Genomic DNA, 6,000 nt, shown 5'->3' on the forward strand with positions numbered 1-6,000 from the left:
GACCCAAAATACACAGCCAAGGCAACAAAGTAGTGTCTTTAAGAAGAAGCACATGAAGGTCCTGGAGTGGCCTAGCCAGTCTCCAGCCTGGTTTATAGGGGATCAAATACTTATTTCACTCATTACAATGCACATCAAGCTCTGACTTTTGAGCACTGGGTTTTTGAGGGTTCTTTTGTTGTTATTCTGTCTCTCACACCTACAATAAACCTACCATTACAATTATAGACTGGCCATTTCGTTGTCAGAGGGCAAACATACAAAATCAGCAGGGGATCAAATACTTCTTTTCCTCACTGTATGTATCTAAATAGAACAAATTATATGTTAGTGCCTCACATTATTTGCATAATGGTGTCTATGGATTAATATATATATATATATATATATATATATATAACACATGGATATAAAGAGATAACACCAGCTTTGAAGGCAACATAGCATGCAAAGACTCATTCTGTTTTAATAATCAAAATAAAGGAAATGTGTAGGGAGAGTAGATTTCCCTCTAGCACTGCCACAGCATTGCAGCAGCCCCCTCATTACATACCTCCGTCCAGAATTTCTAGGACCCATGACTCGGCGTCCCACGTGCATCAGCATGTAATAATGATGTAACCGGAAGTGCTTCAGAGAGGGGCTGAGTGTAGATGGTAGCAGGTGGAACGCAGAATGCGTTCCACCTGCAGACTTCCTGACAGGTGAAATGCAAACATGCTCCAACCTGCCCCATCAAAACAGTCCAGAGCGGGTCAATGTGTAAGGGGGAGAATGCATTCAAACTAACCGCCAGATAAATACTGAATAAAAATGAGAATTGCGTGTGTGATGAATATGTCACGGATCCCCGCCGGTCTAGGCCATCTATGCCTCCTTCTGGCTCACCCTCCTTGCAGTCATCTGCTGCCATCACCATCTCTGCTTCTGGATCCAACTCTCTGCACACTTCCTGGTCCAGGTCAGCTGCTTTCTTGCCTCAGGGGATTAGTGTTCCGCAGACACACTCCATCTTCTGTCAGGCATCTGAATAACACCTGAGGCTATCTCATCACCAGCACTCCCTCTGCTGGTGGGATTGGTATCTGCGGCTCACATGACCTACACTTATGACCAGACATCCCCTTTTTAAGTAAGTGACCTGGCAACAGGAAGTTGCCTGGACAAAGGAGTTACTTGTGGTTCTACTCCCAGGTTTCTACAGCTCCAGTCTTTGCGTATTGTTTCTGTGCTATCCATGAACCTACCCCAGCTTGTTTCCTGACTACTCTTGTTTGCTGCCTGTCCTGATCTTCGGCTCGTTGAACTACTCTTTTGCATTTTGCTCTGGTACTACGGTGTTGGTTTCTGTCAGTCAGCTGTCACCTGCCTTGGCGGGCATAGGGGCCACAACCTGGCAGTAGCTTGCCGCACAACATCCTCACCTCTAGAGGCTCTGGAGAAGACCAAGCTACTGCTTAGACCCTGCGCCCTGTGCATGTCTCCACCCACTGGGTTGGTGACTTAGTGGGTCCACCATTTTGCCCTGTGGAGTCCTGACAGAATAACTAATAGAAAAATGATAAATGACCAATCAGAAGCTTAAAAAAATAATATAACTGTATAGTGGGAGATGAATGGGAAAAAACACAAAGGGAGGGGAGGGACTGAGATGGAAATGACTAACAAGTAAAGTAATGAATGAATTAGCATTGTAATTGGCAAATATGAAGGTAAGAAGGAATATGTGTGTGAAGGGAGAATAGTGAATAAGCAAATAGGTGGGAAAAAAGGGACAAATAGGGGAAAGAAGGAAGAGGTGGGAAAAGAGGTTGTAAGAATGACGAGTCCCAAACAGACACACAGAGTCTGTAAAAACACAGCGGTGATGTATCTGGGAAAGTATGTCCCAAACCGCTGTGTGGACATTAATCTTCCTTTCCATAATATGGAGAGGAGATGAGATAAAAAGGACACAATATTAGTGTTCAAATCTCCTGGCTTGTCCCGGAAAGTAGTGGGTATACATTAAGTGCATAATTCACGTATGTGTGTGTGTGTGTATGTATATATATATATATATATATATATATGTATGTGTATATATATATATATATATATATATATATACACACACACACCTGATAATACATATAGTACATGAAACAATGATATTGAAGGAAAAAAAGGAAAGTTTAAAGAAAAGATTGAAAGCTGAATATATCATTGAGACCAGGTAAGCGATTAGCTTTCGTCTGGTAGATCCATCTAGTTTCACATTGTAACAATAATTTATCAATACCAGCCTTGGAATCTATTTGAATTGTATCTAGGGCAATAAACATCAATGCATTTGTATCATATTTATGTTTAAGTCCAAAATGACGACTTAATGGGGTGGTGATTTTCCCATTGATCAAGATAATGTGTTCATATATACAGTTAATGTAGATGACGTTTTGTCTGTCCCACATAGTATCTACCACATGTGCAGAAGGCTAAATATATAGCCAATCAGGGAGTAGAGCTCCCGCAGCCCTAGAGGAGCTGTGACATGTATTACAGATACAGAATACATGTCACAGCTCCTCTAGGGCTGCGGGAGTGATCAGAGGAGCGGAGCTGTCAGCATAGTAAAGCTCTGCTGACTGCTCTGCTCCCTGATTGGCTGAGGAAAGGGAAATCCTGATGATGCTTGAGCTGTCATCAGGATTTCCTATTTCTCAGCCAATCACAGAGCACTTGAGATGAATTGGCACAAGTCTCCCCGTTCATGTCTACTGCTGAATGGCTGAGAAACATAAAACCTCAAAAAGCCAACCACAGAGCACTAGGGGTGAATGGAGAGGCTTGTCCTCATTTAACACCTAGTGCCCTGCGATCCCTCACTGTCCGGAGGATTTCCAGGGCTGTGCTCATTGCAACCCGGGAAATCCTTCTGTCATTGGGATAACCTGTAAAAAAAAAAAATGTTAATTACACAAACACACACATTTAATAAAATAATTTAACATGAAAGCCTTGTCCTATTTTTAACACATATTTTAAGGGAATAGGGAATGAGTAATGGGTTTTATGTACCCCTGTACTCATTCCCCAGGGTGGGGTGGTGGAGATCTGGGAGTCTCCTTATTAAAGGGGGCTTCCAGAGTCCAAAGTCCTGCTAAAAACGTTTATAAAAGCCCCCATTGTTTTCAATAGAAGCTTTCATAAAAGCTTAAAAGTGCTTGAAAAAGCCTCCATTTAGTTCAATGGAAGCGTTTTCAAGCATTTTCCCGCGTTTATCCAGCGTTTTAATTTTTAGATAACGCTCAAAAACGTGCCTGAAGGAAACGTCCTGGTGTAGATTAGCCCATTGGAATGCATGGGGACTTCAAACATGGGCTTTAAAAGCCTCAGGTTAAACACTGAGGAAACAGTCCGTGTAGACTAAACCTTGGGGAGGTTTTGTACCTGAAAATGTAGCATTTTTGGCATCATATATCAGTTTACATTGTTTACATTTCTGGTACTTGAAGGTGCCAGCATTTTCACATATATTAGCCCTTTTTGGTTGGAAATGACTCTTAACCAACATATTACCAATAGATGGTCCCTTTTTGTAAACAATTTTATATTTGCTATTATCATGTGCTTTTAAATTATGATCGAATAAACTTGCTTTTGTTTTACATTAATTGTTTGCTGCCTTAAAATCCCCTATGGAACTGCTGTCCCGCACGGAGAGACAGGACCACTAGGGGGCGCTACATCTTGCACAGAGGTGGTGTGAGCACTGAGAAGGGCCAAGGCGCAGAGTCTAAGCAGTAACCAGGTCTTCTCCAGGGCCTCTGATGGTGAGGATGTTGCGCCACTGGTTACTGCCAGGTTGCGGTCCCTGGGTATACCAAGCTATCGAGACAGGCAGCAAGCAAGAGAGGTCAGGCCACACGCCAAGGGTCAATTGCCAGGGATCCAGGAGACAGACACCAGTGACCCAGGGGACACTGCGGGTACAGGGAACACAGGAGACATTGGAAGCAACGGGAGGTACAGGTTACTCAGGAATATCCACAGACAGACAGGAACACTGTAACAGCACAGGGAAGTTGGCTGGGAACCAACAGACTAGACAATGATGGGTTAACGCAGATGCTGGACAGAGGTAACACTAAATTAAGCACCAGGTGAACAGGAACTAGCTCACAGAACTAGGGGCTTGGCAAAATAGAGACACGTTGCACGAACACAGTAAGAGTGCGGTGTGTGAGCTAGCTAAATAGCCAGGGATGATAAAGAAGCTATTTTCTGATTGGCCAGCGGATTGAGCAAAACTGATAAAACTTGGGATCAGAGGCACGCTTAGAGTCAGAACTGCCCGCATGCGCATGGGAGAGATGCCTGTGCTTTAGTGAGGAACAGATAGGTGTGACAACTGTGTTCTCTTTAGTATTTTCTTTAAATTTTCCTAAATTAAAAAATCAGTCAAAAAAATTCCAGTTGTGTACTGTGATGAGAACTGTGATGTATTAAAAAAAAAAGTGTGTGCATATCGCTATAATTGCTGCTGTTTCAGAGGACTTACAATAATTCTTAGTGCAGGATTTCAAACTATTGCCACATATATTAGACCACTTAATAAATCCAGTCTAAGTCTGTTGGATCACCAAATTTCTACCATGATGATTTATCTCCAGTCTTAGTGTTTAATCCGGGTCAGTGTGTCTTGGGCATCTAAAGACCCATTTAACCCATGTGTGGTTCTGCATTTCTCAATAATGACTCAAGCCAAGAACAAACTGAAATCCATTGTTTCCAAGTTTGTGAGCGCTGGTTGAAAACAGAACATGATGTGTTTTAACACATACCAACTAATAAATGGCCAATATCTTTGTTATGAAAGAGTCTTGCAAGCCAATATGTTGTAGTGTGAGCTGCATACATTCCCAATCTACTCTATCAAAGCCCTTTTCAGCGTCGGTGGAGAGAAGCATACCATGGGAGTTGGTGGAACAGATAGAGTGGATAATGTTCAGGTCTTGGTGGTGTTGTCTCTGGCTCCTCTCTGTGGGGAACAAATCTGACCTGATCTTCATCAATTAGCCAATGTAGGTAAGGGTTCAATCTTGTTGCGAGGATCTTTGCAAAGAGCTTGAGATCCAGATTGTGTAGGGATATTGGTCTATAGTTGCAGTTGGAATTGTCCTTGGGGATAACTGAGATGTTTGCTTCCAAAAGGTCTTTTATGACTGGGCTTATCCACGAGATGGAGTTAAAAGTGAGAAGTAAGAGCAAGGGCAAATGATTTATAATAAGGTAAAGTGAGCCCATCAGGGCCACGTGCCTTTCCTGTTTTGGCGTTAGCAAGCGCTGCCAGAAACTCCTCCGCCGTTATTGTGGCTTCTAGCTTAGCTAGTGCCCCTGCTGATAATATAGGTAGGCCTGAGGAAGCAATATATTGTCTGATTAAGTCAAGCTTGGATTGTGGGGAAGAGGTAGCCACCAAATTAGATATATTGTCTAAATTGTGATAGTAATTTTTTAAAAGCGTTTGTCTCGGGGCAGTCTGCATTTCATGAGGGTTGTTTTAGCTGATGTCACTTCGAACCACCTCTAATCTGGACGAGGTAGCCGAGTCTTGTTTTTGTTTAATCGCTAGTGTGTGTAGTTCTTGGTAAAGAGCCTTTAGTAAGGTTTCACTTTCCTTTTTAATTTAGGATCCATGTTTGATGAGAATGCTGCATACACATGGCTTATGGGCCGGCCATGCAGGGTTCATATGCACCTCCAGCATAGAGTTTAGTTCAAAGAAGGAACTAAACCAAGAGTTAAGGTCCACAAGAACTAAAGGATCACAAAGTAATCCTTCATTGAGTTTGCCAGTATTTGTCTACTTGTATGGTTGGGGTTGGTGCCATGAAAAGGCTGATCGGATGGTGTGATCAGAGAGAACAATATTTCCAATACTGGAGTCAGAGACTGACAGAAGGCTTGCATGATAAACAAAAAAAGTAGTGGGTCCTGTGCACTTAAGAATAGAAT

Source organism: Pyxicephalus adspersus, chromosome W (assembly GCF_032062135.1).
Source record: "Pyxicephalus adspersus chromosome W, UCB_Pads_2.0, whole genome shotgun sequence".
NCBI classification, from domain to species: Eukaryota; Metazoa; Chordata; class Amphibia; order Anura; family Pyxicephalidae; genus Pyxicephalus; species Pyxicephalus adspersus.